Below are 17,769 nucleotides of genomic sequence, written 5' to 3'. Positions count from 1 at the left end.
TCAAACACAACTGACAAAAAGAAAACAAAAGCAACAACAAAGAGAAAAAAATAACTGCCAGTAGATTTACTTATGTACAAGTATGTGTGTGTATGTATGTATGTGAGTGTGCATACAATAGCACATACTAGATGATCTTCTTCGATAAAGACTTTGTAGAAAGACTTGGTGAGGTATGCATGATTTTCTCTTCATGTAAGAAAATTCCTGACACACACAGACTGTTTAGAGTTATGCTCAAATGACGTTCCCAGTTGTATTTACTGGGAATGGAATTTTTCTCAGAGCCACCCTATCTACTCAGTTTTACAAGGTCTTGGTGCTTACAGCTAAGATGCTTCTATTTTGAACACTTGGGGTTTCAAAAATCTAATTTACCCTGAAATCCCTTCTGCATTTTAAAAATTGTGTCTGAATTCTCAATGCAGACAGAATGACTGTTTGGTAGACAAAATGTATCCCCAAACCATCAAGGGATTTTTATAAGCAATTGGGATTACTCCCAAATACATTGCAGATTTGGTATCAACTATCATATTTGAATTTGTATTCTGGTGCTGAGAGCAATTTGTAACACATTATAAATCATGGCGCCTCCCTCACAGTTTCAGAATGCTCCTGTCTGTGACAAGCACTAAATATGCTGTTGCTACAGTAGCAACGTCAGAAATGGCCCAGAGACATCACACAAAAGTGATTGACAGGAGAAAATTTCATAATCACTTTATAAGTACAACCCTGCAGTAAGAGCCCAATCTACTTCAACTGGAAAAATTTTGAGGAGTTGCATGTGTACTGAGAATGTAAATTGGAACCTGATATGCTTGGCTTTTTGGCACAGTATTTGAACGTTGTCAGGGCTGCTTCCTAGCCAGGGGAGCTGCAAGAAGTTAACTTATTTTCCCTCCAAAATGAAGGCTTAGATCCATAGAGTATAAGCCAAATCCATAGAGAAAATCCCAAAATTGCAAACTCTGTAGTTATGAATTGACCCTAATAATGGCTTTTATTATTTAGATGTAATAAGAATTCTACAGATCGCAGAACAGTAAGAGCTCTAGTTTTGCAGATTGAAGTGTTTTTTGGACTGTGCTATATGAAAGCCATCAGAGACAATAGAGTCTTGATAGATATCCATTGTAACATTTGCAGAAAAGCATTAACAATACATCACACTTCACTGCTAGCTGCAAACCCATAATATTATTCACAAATTATGTATTTAAGACTGGGGAGCTGGAGACATTTTTGTAATGCTAATATTAAGACATCCCCTCAAGAGGTTCCGTGGAACCTCTGCCTGCAGTTTGATATTCACCTTACTGCTTGACCATGTGATAATTTTGCAATCGTTGCCTGGCTACGCCAATCCCTATTTCCTATGGTGTTATGTGAATGTGTTCAGAGGGTTAGGTTTAGAATTGTTACTTCCGAAAAAACTGGACCGTGATTCATAGAATTTGTCTAAGAACCTTTCCCAAACCATTCAAAATGCTTTCAAGTATAATCTAATTCAATCTGGGGAGAGAGGAAAGTGTTACTTTGAATAATGAACTGCAAATAAGACCAGGAAAATTGAAATGGAATGTTATGGAAATGCCATGGGGATGGGGAACATTTTTTTAAGATATAGTTTCATTCTTATTGTTTTGATTTAAAAAATGATACAGAAGCTTCAGAAAAGATGAAAAAACAAGGTAAATTTGTAGCAGATGCATTTATAGAGACCTAAAACTTTTAAGTATCCCAGAGGAAGTAGAATTAATTTATGATGAGATTGGAGCCTTTGATATCTCTATTAAGATTAACAAGAAGAAGGCATATGGTGGGGAAATAGCAAGAAGGTAGACATGTCTGGCTAAATGGTGTAAAATGAAAGCATTAATTAAGACACAAGAACAATAATAATAACAAATGAAGAAGCAAAAGCAGCTTAGTGATAGTAATAATATTTAAAAGCAAAGGTGATGAGCAAGGGAATCAAGGCTGAATCAAAGGCATTCTACTTGAGTATTGTCTTCATTTAAGAGCAATAAATCACTGAATACAGCCCAAGAACTGATGGCATTAATAAAATTCCTTTCACTAGAATCTAGCTTGCTTAGGGATCAGCTGAGGCCACCAGTCAGAGCAAGAAAGTGGGGACAGAAGAGAAGGGATGGGAAGAATTCGTAAAGTCATCTTTCAACTTTCTGTTGTGCAGAGATGTTACAGAAGGCTGTGATTTTAAAGTAATGCCACAAATTAAGTGTAAATGCAACTTTTTCTCATTAGCCAACATTTATTTGAGCCTCCAACAAATGATAGAAATGATAAATGTGACTCGTAGTTTTCTCTATTTACCTGTCTGTCTCAGTAATACAATTTGAGGAGGAGCAAGATGTAGGTATCTATCAAACTGGAAATCAATGCATTCACATTCATCTAGCCATTGTCATAGCTAAGGGTATTAGCAAGGCTGGGATATGAGCTGATGCTCAGTTCTCTCATCATTACAACCAGATCCAGAATATGGACTCACCCAGCTGTTGTGATGGCTCCGTGAGATGTGGTATAAAACAGTAAGCACTGGGTGTTAACAAAATTTGTTAAGCATTTATCAGTAATTAGACATTGTGGTGTTAACATTAATATCATGTTATTAATGGCAGTTTGTAAAATGAAAGGGAGCAGAAGGATTTATGTTTAAAACGAACTACAGCATTCAAAAATTCATTGCATGCCTTTAAACACTTGACAGGATTATCTTCCCATTCAAACCTGGATAAATAATAACTTCAAAATAGCACCCTAAGAGAGATATACTCATATAAATAACTATGCAATCTATGTAATTTTCATATCCTAATGAAATTCAGATCAGAATTAATGTGCAATAAAAAAGTAGTTTTTATGAATAACTTAGTCTATGGTGGAAGAGTTGGCAAATGATGAATGTAGTATATTTAAGAAATTCGATGTTCTCAACCACACCATTTGACATTTAGTTAATGGGACTGAGAGTTTCTGCTTGACAGTGAAAAGAGAACATTACATAAGTCACCATGTATTGCAGATCTTGCCAACTTGCTTTATGTTCATTTGACTGATTACTTTTTATAATTGTCCCATGCCTGGCTAGATTTCAAAGTGCAAGGGTGCCATTCAGTGCTGCTATTCTATGTTGCTCTGGCTTTTAAATAAATTGGATTTTAAAAAGTGAGTATTAGCTCTAATTCTTCCTTCTAAAACTACCAAAGGAAAAGGAAAGTTCTTCAGATGAAATCTGTGTATTCAGAACCCTTTCCAAGAAGCAAGTAATTAAGCTTATGGATTCTAAAAACAGAGATTATGGCTTTTCAAATGGAAACTGAGGGCTTCTATTACATGATAGAAGGAATATTTTGAGTTAAACCTATGTTCTTGCTGAAAAAAATCAGAGAAGATTCATATACACATTAAAAAATGAGAAACAGAAAGTATAAAATTCTTGAAGAAGAAAAAGCTCTCTGTGATGTGTTGGTAACCTTTATTTTCTTTCTTTTTTCTTGTGGGGGTAGGACTTTTATCAAATCTGATCCTAGGCTGAAAGTGCTTGGCTCAGAAAGTTCCTGCTGGAATTCAAATAAACTAGTAGAGTTTCTGGAGTGATATAAGGCTAGAATAACAAACATGAAATAATTGAGGGCCTTGAACACATGGTTTCTCTTTTCTTCAAGGATTATGCCAAATTCTGAAGATATTTGTGAAGCTAATAAATCTAAGCTTAAAAACAGATGGGATTTCCCAGTTTCCTTGTCTTAGAGAATCAAAGACTCATCAGAGTCTCAATTAACACATTACTTTGATTTATAAATAGTTAAATTTGAACTAGATTAAGTCTTATCAAATCTTCAACCTAGACTTCACTCAGTGTGGTCTCCATTGTACAGGGGGTCTACCTTCCTGGAATCTACTGGGTCTAGCAGAAAATGGCAAATTTCTTCTAGTGACAGATAATATTATCTGGAATAATCAAGTCTGTACTTCAAATAAAACTGATTAGGTTTTCCAAGAAACATGACCAAGAGAAAAATCAGACAGTAGACACAGATCTTTCTTTTCTGTTTGTCCCAAGCATATACTGTTATTGCAAAAAAGGGAAACCATGGGACTTATGTTTGTTAGGGCCTGGTAGAAGCTCAGATAAGATGATGTTAAGTGAAATGAACCCCAAGATAAGGACACAAGTGTTTTTGTCTTCCTTGCTATTGTTTCTAATGTATTTATAAGATATCATACGATTTTTTTTTGTTGCTTTGTATGTCCCTCCCCCATGGTATAACTCCTGTTTTCATTGTATCTGATGTTGGTATAATATGGGGAGGGGAAGGGAAAAAACAAAATGTTTAAATAGGGATATAGATTGACCCATGACAACAATGAGATGTACAAGATGCTATGTTGTAAAACAAACTTTACAATTTAGGAGGGGGTGGTGGGGTGGGAGGTGTAGTTGTGGAGGTGGGAGGGAAGGGATGGTAGGAGAAAAACAAAGGAGGAGGCAACAATGCTGGATAAGAAATGTACTCATTATCTTGCTCATGTAACTGTAACCCCTCTGTACAGTATTTTCACAATAAAACATATATATATATGCTCAACCTCTCTAACCATAAAAGAAATGCAAATCAAAACAACATTGAGATAACCACCTCACCCCTTGGCTATAATCAAGAACTCTAATAACAATAGATGCTGGAGGGGATGTGGCCAGAAGGGAACCCTACTGCATTGTTGGTGGGAGTGTAAACTTGTTCAACCACTTTGGAAAGTATTATGGAGGTTCCTCAAAAGACCCCACATAGAGCTCCCCTATGACCCAGCAATCCCACTTTTGGGCATTTACCCAAATGATCACAAACAAGGCCACACTGAAGCTACCAGCACAACTGTGTTTATTGTAGCATTATTTACCATAGCTAAGATATGGAACCAACCCAGATGCCCCTCAGTAGGTGAATGGATCAGGAAAATGTGGTCTATATACACAATGGAATTCTATGCCTCCATCAGAAAGAATGATATTGCCCCATTTGTTAGAAAATGGAAAGACTTGGAAAAAATTATATTAAGTGAAGTAAGCCAGGCACCAAGAAACATAGGTCCCATGGTTTCCCTTATTTGCAATAACTAGTATATCGCTGAGACAAGCAGAAAAGGTCAGATAAGATGCTGTTAAGTGAAATGAACCCCAAGATAAGGACACAAGTGTTTTTTCCTTTCTTGCTATTGTTTCTAATGTATTTATAAGAGACCACGTGATTTTTGTTGCTTTGTATGTCCCTCCCCCATGGTATAACCACTGTTTTCACTCTATTTGATGTTGGTATAATTTGGGGAGTGGAAGGGAAAAAACCAATTGTTTAAATAGGGATACAGGTTGACCCATTGCAACAATGAGATGTACAAGATGCTATGTCAAAAAAAGAACTTTATACTTTGGGTGGGTGGGGGATTGGGGGAATGTAGTGGGGGAGATGAGAGGGAAGGATGGTAGGAGAAAAACAAAGGAGGAGGCAACAATGCTTGATAAGAAATGTATTCATTACCTTGCTCATGTAACTGTAACCCCTCTGTGCAGTATTTTCAGACCTTACTGAGTACAATATTAAGAGGTATGATCTTCTTTACAACTCTATTATGTTCAGGAAAACAGAAGGAAATAAAGAAACACAAATTAATAACAAATTTCACAGAGGATAATGCAAGTAGAAATTCCAGAAATGAAATTTTAAACCTGTGAAATAAAATACCCAATGGGAGGTTTGAACATAAGCTAAAAATCATAGTATGTTAAGATTAAAGAACTTGAAGACAGGTTAACTGAAAATATCTACAAACAAATATCTAAAATGAAGCATAGATATGAGTGGACTTTATATTGGGAGTACAGTGAGACCATCCAACACACTGGTTAGATTTAAGTGAAGGAAAGGGGAAAGACTAAATTATATGAATCAAACAGAAAGCAATAGTAAGATGTTATTAACTCTTACCAAAACTGCAAATCAGACTTCAGTCAATATAGTATCCATTAAATCTAAATGTCAGTATTATCAGGGAAAAGACTAAGATGGTAATAAGGATGAGTAAACATCTCAATATATGCTAACTGCAATGGGTACACATTATATATTGGAAGAGAGATTGTAAAACATTAGTGAAAAGGAAGATGGTATTATTTTTTTTTTACAAAGTAAAAGAATGTACTTTAATATTAAAAAAAACTACAAAATGTTTGTTGCTTGGGTATTGAACTCCACATTACAAGTTATCTTTAAAAAAACAACTGTCATTTTATTTATTTATTTTTATTTTTATTTTTTGTGAACATACTGTACAGAGGGGTTACAATTACATGGGCAAGATAATGAGTACATTTCTTATCAAGCATTGCAGCCTCCTCCTTTATTTACCCTTCACATCCCTTCCCAGCCTCCCCCCACCCCCTCATCCAATTCTCCCCCCCCCCCCCCGCCCCCCATCCCCCTTCACCCCCCCCACCCGCACCAAAGTTGTAAAGTTCGTTTTCGACATGACAACTTGTACTTCTCATTGTTGCAACGGGTCCACCTGTATCCTTAAACAACTTGTTTTTCCCCATCTCCTCCACAAATTATACTGACATCAAATATAGTGAAAGCAGGGGTTATGGAAGATGGTATTATTAACACTAACATAAAGTAGCATTTAAAGAAAATATCAGCAGAGATTATAAGAGTTTTATATTATAAAATGTGAGAATTCTCACAATTCTGAATTTGTATGGGTACAAAAATGTAAATGAAATATAAAACAAATTGATAGACTTAGCAGAAAGTCTAGAAATCTGCCATTATCACTGAGAATTTAGAATAGTTGTATGGCTTGACCTTATGGGTATATATGAAACATTGCAGCAGACAACATCCACATTGATATTCTTTACAAACATGCAGTACACCTTTAGCATAATTGATGATGCATTGGATCATAAAGCAAGCCCACTGAATGTCAAAAGGTTGAAATTATTCAAAGTCTGTTCTTTGCCTACAGTGAAAATAAGAGATAAAGAAACCACAAATGTTTAATTAGGAAATGCTCAACTACTTTGAAGTAATGAAATTTAAGGATGTACATTAAAATATAATAAAATCGCAAGACCAATGATCTGAGTTTTCAGGAAGACATAAAGTTATAACAACAAGTAAAATCTGGAGATTAAGAGTAAGAAAACAATGAATATAAGTAATAATTTTGCATCCGTTTAGAAAAAGAAATCTTAAAAATTTAAAGAGTCAAATCTAGCAATATGGCAATAGTATGACATATCAGAAAATTATTCCATAAATGCAAAATTGAACCAGAATAAACATACCTAATTTATACTATTAATAGACCAGAAGAAAAGTCCATGGAAAAACCATAGACCAACACCAAATTGCATGACATCTAACAATAGAAATAGTGGGACGATTCTTTAAATTGATAAATATAACCTTAAAACGTTAATTGCTATAGTAAATTTCATACTTATGATGAAATAGTGAAATATTTCCATTGAGACTGTGAAAAAGATAAGCCTACTATACTTCTTTTTTTTCCTGATTTTTTTTTTTTTTTTTTTTTTTGGTGGGTCGTGGGGCTTGAACTCTGGGCTTGGGCTCTGTCCCTCAGCTCTTCAGCTCACCGCTAGCTAGCGCTCTACCACTTGAGCTACAGCACCACTTCCAAGCCTACTATACTTCTATATACATTGAAAATCTTTGTCGGTATGTTATTTGAAACAAGAAACATTTTAAGTATGTAAATGACCTAAGAACAGGTGAAGATATTTTAGACAAGATAAAAAACCCTATGAAAAGGTTTCAATGAATTAGACTATATTAAAAATTAAGAACATTTATTTATTCAAAGATTTAGTAAGAGATTAAAAAGTGAGTCAAGCCACAGTGGAACAGGACTTTTAAAATACATATGAGTATATATATATATAGAAAAAAATATATATATATTGAAACAATATATATTTTCAATACAGAAAGTTAAATCAAGACTGAAGAAAGAATTCCAGACATCAATAGAAAAAGTCCAGATAACACAAGTCCATTTCAGAAACAGCCAAAAAGTAACAAGAGCACCTAAAATTTTGGAATTACTTTGTTTCTTTATTTGAGTATTGCATAGATTTACTTTGAGAAAATCATTGTGATTTTTATAACTTTTGTATATATGTAAAACCAGTAAAAAGTAAAAAATTAAATTTTAGTGCTCCCAGGCACTAAGGCTCTATTGTGTGCCAGAAAGACCTAGGAGAATAATATATTTCTTGCCATTCAGCAGCTCTGAATGTAATGGCCAATGGCTGGCAGGAGTTGCAGGTCACAGACAATACACAATAACAAAGTAGTTTGTGCAGTTTCACAATAGGTATCTAAGGTTACTTAGACATGTACTTCGAACATTGTAAAACATGTTTGTTACACATGTTGTACATAATAATACCTAAGAACAATGTGAATGTACCAAGGGTAGGAGATACTCAAAAATACTTTTTTTTTACTACCAATAACAAACCCTAGCAATATTTAAAAAATGATTTTTTCCTAGCAATAACAAAATTGTATGAGATTTTCTCTGTTCTGAAGAAAAAACATGAGAGGAATATGATTCAGTATATCAGATATAATTAGATTACCATTGCTTTTTACCTCATACTGTGTTATGTGATGAGTTTATGTTAGAAATAAAAGTTTAGTTCAGCAATTTTCCTATGTACTTGGGCTTATATTATTTATATGGTCTCTAATCTGAAGTTCCTTTAAAGAATCTTTTGTTTTGTGAGGGGTATCATAGTTCAGACTAGATATAAACCATACATTTACTCAAGCAGACCTACAGTATAAATCAAAATTCATGGCCTTACATTTTTTAACAGAAATTGTTTCCATTTCTTGGAGTTCATTTTGATAAGAATCATTTTATATGATCACATGCACATAGCTATTGCGCCCTTGTGATTCTCTCCAAAGAATATAATCCTTTGGTCTCATTGTGTGAATGTTTATAGAGTCCTGTATAATTTATCATGCCCAAGTGAAATTTTTTTCTTTTACCATACAGTGATTTTGCTTGTAGATTTATAGGCACATTCTAGTTACAACAAATGAGGGAAACCATGCAACCTGTGTTTCTTTGGGTCTGGCTTACTCCACTTAATTTTTTCTAAGTCTTTCCATATCTTTACGAATGGGGCAATGTCGTTCTTTCTGATGGAAGTATAGAATTCCATTATGTATATATACCACATTTTCTTGATCCATTCCTCCACTGAGGGGCATCCAGCTTGATTTCTTATCTTGGCTATCGTAAACAATACTGCAATGATCATGGTTGTGCTGGTAGCTTGAGTGTGGCCTGGTTAATGGTCTATTGGATAAATGCCTAGGCGTGGGATTGCTATGTCATTGGGAAGCCCTATGTTTAGTCTTTTGAGGAACCTCCATATTGCTTTTCAGAGTGGTTGAACAAGTTTACATTCCCACCAACCATAAAGTAGTGTTCCCTTTGGCTACATTCCTGCCAGTATCTGTGATTATTAGTTGCTTGATAATGGCCAATCTAACTGAAGTGAGGTGGAATCTCAATGTAGTTTTGATTTGCATTTCTTTTATGGGAAGAAATGTTGAACATTTCTTCATGTGTCTATTCACTATGCTTGCTTCTTCTTCTGAGAAATCTCCTTAAGTCTTTAGCCCATGTATTAATTGGGTTGTTGTTTCTTTGAGGTTTTGTTTTTTTATAGAGGAGGTAATTTTTGAGCTCCAAGTATATTTTAGATATGAGGCTCTTGTCTGATGCACAGCTAGTAAAAATCTTCTCCCATTTTGTAGGCTTTCTATTTATCTCACTAGTTATGCTTTGCATGGCCATAGTTTTAAGTGTCTCTTAGAAAATTCCTATTGTTGTTGTTGCTCTTGTTTTTTTTTTATTAGATCCACATAAAACCTAACTAGTATCAATCTATTCAAGTGCAGTGGAAGTTTTTTTATTACTTTGCAAAAAAAGAAGTTAATAATATAGATTTTCCAGTATTTCCCATTTTAGGCAGGCTGTCTTGAGGGCACCTGGAATTTGTGTATTTCTGGATAGGTAAGCAAGACATAATTTTGCTAACAAATCTGAAAGCAGAAGTCAGTGTAACTGTGCCTATGGACAGACAGCTTCAAACACTTTATATTAGAGCTGCATTGGAAACATTGGAAATAAAGCAAGATTTTTTTCTCTTTCCATTTATTTTTGTCTGTTGTGGGGTTTCAATTTGGGGCCTGGTTGTTATCCTTGAGCTCTTTTGCTCAAAGCTAGCACTCTACCACTATAGAGCACCACTTTCTTTTTTCTGGTGGTTAATTGGAGGTCTTATGGACTTTCTTGCCTGGGCTGTCTTTGAGCCAGTATCCTAAGAGCTCAGACTCTTGAGTAGCTAGGGTTACTGGCATGAGTCACTGGTGCTTGGCTTAAAGCTTAATTTTCATAAAACTACAATTTGTTTCTTTAGCTTTTCAGAGAAAGAAAATGGACTAGAAGTCACAGAGACTTTTCTTTAGTTCTAGTTCTTCCTCTAATCCATTCTACCGCTACTGTGAATTTCTCTGTGGGCATGATACCTCATCTCTCTGGACATAATTCCTTCATCTACAAAATGAGAGATTCGCTAAGTGCATGTAGAGTCTCCTTTGCTTATTATTAGTTTTGTGGGTGAACTAAACTGCTCTCCAAGTCATCTCCTGAAGTCCTGTCCTCAGAAGCATCTCTGAGGGAGACTGTATAAAGGAACATGGTCTCTAATGAAGAACAGTTATTAAGGTGGGCCCTACCCTCATATAATTTATCTCCTTATAAGAGAACAATATGAGGATGTAAGTAGTCACGGTGGGAAGACCATGAGAAGACACAGTGGGAGAAGGTGGCCATCTACAAACTGAGAGACAGATCTAAGAAAAACCAACCTGGTAACACCTCAGACTACTAGCTTTTAGACTTGTAAGAAAACAAATTTCTGTTGTTTCTGCCAATTAGGCTATGATATTATGTTATGACAGCCCTAGCAAGCTCACAAAAGGAAATCTGAAGTATACAGAATATTCTGTGTGTATAGTAGAACTTCACTTTTAAAAACATCCTGGCTTTTAAGCTTTCAAAACACTTTGCTTGTTGGGTATAGTGGCATATGCCTGTGTTTCCAGCACTTGGGAAGCTGAGGCCGGAGCCAGTCTGAGATGCATAGTGTGAATCTATCTTGAAACACCAGAATAAAAACAAAAAACAAAAAACAAAACTCTTTCACTGGCTCTTCCCCCACCAAAAAACTTCCTTAGCCTAAGTTATAACTGTCAAATAACTGAGTCTTAGAAAAAGTTACTGAATTTATTATCAGCCCAAGCATAAATACTTGAGCTTTTATAATTGCTCAGTAAGAATCATATTTCCATCTCTTACTACATGCAGCATTGGAATCTCACTTTACAGCTTTTCTCCTTATAGATCTCATGGCATTAGATGGTTAGACAGTGTTCCAGTGTTCATGGGAAGATGAGAGAGTCCAGGGGTGTTGCGGGTCATGGCCATGGTGAGTTTTATTGTTATTTCTGAATATTCATAGATTGCCCAAAGCAATGTGGGAAGATTACACAGAGCTTTCTTGTGTGCTAACTGCTTCATTAAATGGGAATATTCTTTGCCTGTTCACTCACCAAAGATTTTCTCAAAGAAAAAATAATCACCACAAGTTACCTTATTTGAATTTGTAACAACCTGATTAGTTTTCATTCTATTTGTATTCTAGTAACTATTTTCAAGTAGAACACCTGGTGTCTAGATAGGATGGCACTAAACCTGAGAAATTGAAAGAATGTGAAATACCAAAAAGGTTGTTTGATCAAGAAGAATGGACTCAAGTAACTAATTGGGTGCTGTCTGTCTCCCATGGCCAAAGGCTAATTGGGAAGTGAATAAAAAGTGTGTGTGTGTGTGTGTGTGTGTGTGTGTGTGTGTGTGTGTGTGTGTGTCAGTGGGGGGGGATGCTGTTAATAATTCTAAAGCATTTTGCATAATACATTTAACAAATCACTTATTTTAAGTGAAGGCATACAGTCAAATGATGAGAAGGAATTAAAGTAAATGTTAAAGGCATAACTTAACCTCTCACTTTATTTTGAAGAACAGAAACCAGATAATATAATTAAGAGGAGAAGGAGGTATTGGGGCTCTAGGGTTCCTATTTGGGACTATTCTGCTATTCTCCTGAGAACTGAGGAAAAGATGAGTATTTGATTAGTCTATGGGCTCACTGACAGGTTTTCAAGTGTGCTTTCTCCAAGGGCAATGAAGTACGAGGTAAATGGTGGGATGTGGAGCTGGCAGTGTATTGTGTCTCATGCATTCAGTAAACCAGGGATGTTCTACTTCCGCCATATTACATATTGGATATTGATGAAAGTATCTCAAGACCCAAAACACATTGAGAATTGCTTTTAGAATTACTCCTGCTAAGTAGAAAAACAAGGAGCTCTGAGCAAACTAGCTAGGACCAGTGACCATTAATACTGCAAGAAATCTGACTTAGAAGTAACCTTAGTGCATGAGGGTAGTAAAAGCTGTAACACACAAGTAAAGATGCATTTTGAGCAGTGTATACAGTGGCTCAGGTGTAGTAAAGTCCCCTCCTTTTCCTAGGACAGTGTGAATATTCAAACCCTTCATCAGTAAATGAAATCTATTCTCTAGAAGCTACTCAGCCTACTATAGAAGTCAACTGGACTTCTTTGCTTTAAAAACTTGTACTTCTCTTTGGATTCAGAAAAAAAGAATTTTTATTGCTAATCAGAGTCAAATCTGCTCCAACTGAAGACCTGGACATAATTGTGACAACTCTCACTGATGCAGTACAGATTTTTCAAATGCTTTGTACTTGTTGTTGGGATGGTTTTCCCTGTGATGGAGAGGTTTCTCTCCATTGGTTTACCAGCTAATCATCCCATGGACCCCTTTCTCAGCCTAAAATTGTTCTTTTGTTTATCAAGTAAGTTTTCCTACAGTAAGCTAATTGTTTATATATATTGTTTGTATATAATATTTATTTTACATACACAATTTCAGACTTCAGACAACAAGAAACATAGAAATGTGATCTCTCAAAGAAGGGATGCTGGGAAGGGAATCAATGAAACAAATTCTTTAATATCTGTACTTTAAGCCTGTCAACTATATCCAGGCGACAGGAACAGAGAGAAGGTGAAATTGGTCACCTTACAGAGAGTGAGGAGCTGGTAAGCAGAGCCTGGGAAAGCAGAAATGTCTGGAATTTGTAGATAGTTGTAGAAAGGAAGGAGCTATGCTGAACAAATGCTGTAAAAATCTGTAAGGAAGTCTTCTTACCTCTTTGCAGAATACCAAACTCTGCACGAGTAAAGAACACCCAAGGACTGTAAGTTCAACAGTCATCAAAGCCACACAGTAGCAGTAGAGTTGAATACATGGATTAAAGGCTATTCAATAATAATTTTAGAAAAGATTAATAATAGTATTTGTGGAGACCCATTTGATCTTCAAATAATACAACCATCATAATAAAGTCTTATGCCCTTTCAAGGAATGTAACAATATCTAGTACTCAGCAATGTGAAAACCGACCATGTCCAGCATCCAACAAAAAGTTTAAAAATGCATCAAGAAGCAATAAAATATGACCTAAAAAAGAAAACAAGAAAAAAAGAGAAGAAATTGATCAGAAAAGACAGATGTTCTAACTATCAGATAAGAAATTTAAAAGTTTGTAACAGTTAATTTGAGGACATACCAATCAAATCTATGAAAAAAATGTAGTAGAGAGAAAAAACATAAAACTTAACAGAATTCATCCCTCCTATCCTCCTTCCCTCCCTCCCTCCCTCCCTCCCTCCCTCCCTCCCTCCCTCCCTCCCTCCATCCTTCCTTCCTTCCTTCCTTCCTTCCTTCCTTCCTTCCTTCCTTCCTTCCTTCCTAACTTCCTTCCTTCTGTTTTCCTTCTAAACTATGGATATAATTTGAAATGACTTATTTTTATGTTTACAGATATGTGTTATATATACACAATGAAATTCTATTTACCCTGGAGGAGATTCTGCCATTCCTGAAAAAAAAGGATGGCATTATGCTAAGTAAAATAAACCAGAGACAGAAAGGTAAATATCACATGATCTCACATGAATGTGAAGTCTAAAAACTGAACACATCCAAGTAGTGTAGCATATAACGTGATTGCTGGGATGGATACCAGGATTATCAGGGTGAGTCAAAAGATGCACAATCTGTTGGGTAGGAGAAATAAGTTCAAGGCATCTACTGTACAACATGATGACCATGGAGCAGTGGTAGGAGTGGATTTGATCAGGGGACATTGTATGCATGTATAGAAATATCATCATGAAACTTTTTTGTACAACCAACAGATGCTAATAAGAAAACATGATAACAACAGTTAGTAACAGCACAGTCTATGCTTGAAGTAACTGAAAGTAAAATTTAAGTGTCTTCACCACAGAAATGCCAAGTAGGTGAAGTACCGCTTATGTTCATTAGCTCAGCTTATTCATTTCACAATGTGCATGAATTTCAACTCATCATGTCATGCCTAATAAATATATATTACAAAAAGTGTAAGGAAATTACACTTTCAAAAATAACTTGTTTAAGACAATGAACAGGATTTCAGAGGCCTGAAAAACACCGAGCAGCTGGATCCTCTGGAGAATGGGAAAGATATTTTCATAAATAATAGCTGATTCTGTCCCCCTCAAATCTGGCAAAAACTATAGGTTTGTAGATAAAGAATACAAGTAGAACAAATACATGGAAAAATACACACACATGCACAAACAGACATACCAATACACATCTTAAACTGCTAATGATCAATGACAACAAAATTTATTAAGACAGGTTGAGGAGGAAAGACATGTTACACACAAAGGAATAAAAAAAATTGCTACACATTTTCATCAGAAGTAAACAAGCCCAAGGAACTGAATTCCTTCAAAGTGCTAAAGCAAACAAGCAAGGAGGCAAACAAACAAAACCTATCTATCAATGTAGAAATTTATACCCAAAGAAAATATCCTTAAAAATAATGAAAAGATACATTCTTCAGCCAAACATTGAGAAATTTTATTACAAGCAGATATTCACTTTACAGATCTTTAGGCAGAGGAAAATAATAGCAATTAGAAAAAAAGTATAAAAAGGGACACATACATTACAAATATGTTGGTGACACTGATCAAGAGGCACTGTACTCAAAAACTGAAATGTTCAATTGAAATATCTTTGTATCACTATTTTAAAGATAATAGAAATTAAGTTAAAGATAAATAAATAAAATAGTCTTACTTAACAAATAGAATATGTTTTCCACTTATATTTGTATTTCTTTAAATGATAATGGCCAGTGTAAAGCCATATTAATAATAATGATAATGTATTGTGGGGTAAATAAAATGAATATAAGCAAAATATATGGCAAGAGTAGCACACAGGACAGGAGGAGAAAAATGGATGTTACATGGAAATGTATATATTACATGAGAGTTGTATGGTGTATATATGATGACACTGTGGTATATTAAAGATGTGTATTATAAACCCTAGAGCAACCACTGGAAAAAAGCTAAAGGGGCACATACAATATGCCAATACTGGGGACTGGAATAGTAAAAGTTTTTTCTTTATGTAACATTTTCTGTACCTTGTACTCTGGACTATAGCCTTCAGCCAGTGTTTGGGCTGCTCATTCTTATTCCAACTGATCATTGCTCTTCAAATAATCAACTGAGGAATTGGGGAACATTAACTGCTTACCTACAGCTCCTGTTTCTCTTCTCTGTGGCTCACTTCAGAATTGGCACCCACTACTCACCTTTGCACCCTGTCATCACAGACCATCCTCCCTAGAGCACAAAAATGCACAGAATCAACATCAATAAAATCAGACCCAGTCACTCCATGTGGCTCCTTTAAACTTCAAGAATGTTTTTATGAATGAACGAATTAATGAATGAATGAATGAGTGAATGAGCAAATGCTGGTTGGGCATTAAAGTATTTGTTACTTTCCTAGACATGTTGGCTTAGATTACAGGACCCAGATCAAATGTGAGCTCTTCTCTCAAACTTTCTTTGACGTGGGTTTCTGGAAGGCTGTTTTCTTTCTTTGAGCTACTCTTTTGACTTTGTTCAAAAGTAGAAGGTCACTCTAAATTTTTTCAAGGAGGTATTTTTGCCTAAGTTAGCAATAGCTGTCATCCTTGAAAAGTTAACGTGTCATTGTGCTAAGTTTTTCCTTGCTATGGCTATGACGAAATACCAGACATAAATAACTTCAAGGAGGAAAGCTTTACTTTGCTTGTGGTTTGTGAGGGCTCAGTCTGTGGACCCTTGGCCTCATGTGGTCTTACAATCAGAAAGAGGTGGTAGATTTAGTGTTTTGAGTTCCAAGTATATTTTAGATACGAGACCCTTGTCCATTGTATGGCTAGTGAAGATCTTCTCCCAATCTGTGGACTTTCTATTGATCTTGCTAGCTATGTCTTTTGCTACACAAAAGCTCTGCATCTTAATGCAATCCCATTTGTCCAACCTTTCTTTGATTTGTTGTGTTTCTTGGTCTTTTTTTTTTTTTTTTTTTTTTTTATTGTAAAGCTACTATACAGAGGGTCACAGTTACATGAGTGAGGTTATGAGTACACTTCCTCTTGAACATTGTTACCCCCCTCCATTGTTTTCCCCCTACCATCCCCTCCCTCCCTCCCTTCCCCGAGGTTCTTTTTTTTTTTTTTTTTTTTTTGATTGTGATTAAATGATTACATAATTTCAAAGTCACAAGTTCATTCTAACTTCCCTGGAGCAAATTGTCTACCACAGTCTGTAATATATAACAGTGTTCACATGTTATATACCATATTTGTGATCAGCAGCATGAGGATATTTAGTAGTGGTTCAACCAGATGAGCGGGAGTTCTTTGTTTCTTAAGTCCTGTTAGTTTTGTCGTATCACTAACCTTTTGGATTTAGCATCCACTTATGAGGGAGACCATGTACCGTTTGTCTCTTCGTTCTTGGCTTACCTCGCTCAACATGATTCCTTCTAGCTCCATCCATTTCCCTGCAAATGCCATTATTTTGTCATTTCTAATGGCTGCATAATATTCCATTGTGTATAGATACCACAATTTTTGGATCCATTCATCTGTGGTGGGGCACCTAGGTTGTTTCCATATCCTAGCTATTGCGAACAGTGCTGCAATAAACATGGAGGTGCACGTGTCCTTGTATATTGGTTCCTGTTGTTCAGGGTAGATGCCTAGAAGTGGTATGACTGGGTCGTAAGGGAGGTCAATCTTTAGCTTTCTAAGGACCCTCCAGACTGCTTTCCAAAGTGGTTGTATAAGTGTACATTCCCACCAGCAGTGTAATAGGGTTCCTCTTTCTCCACATCCCCTCCAGCATTTGTCGTTGGCTGATTTGTGGATGTGGGACATTCTGACTGGGGTAAGGTGGTATCTCAGGGTTGTCTTTATTTGCATTTCCTTCACCACCAGGGATGATGAACATTTCCTCATGTGTTTCTTTGCCATTTTTATTTCTTCATTTGAGAAGTCCCTCTTTAGTTCCCTTGCCCATTTAGTAATTGGTTTGTTAGGTTTGGGAGGGATTAGTTTCTTGAGTTCCCTGTATA

This window comes from Dipodomys spectabilis, unplaced genomic scaffold, assembly GCF_019054845.1.
Source record: "Dipodomys spectabilis isolate Male_0828 unplaced genomic scaffold, ASM1905484v1 ptg000024l, whole genome shotgun sequence".
In the NCBI taxonomy this organism is placed as follows: Eukaryota; Metazoa; Chordata; class Mammalia; order Rodentia; family Heteromyidae; genus Dipodomys; species Dipodomys spectabilis.
Note: the sequence above shows the minus strand (reverse complement) of the source record.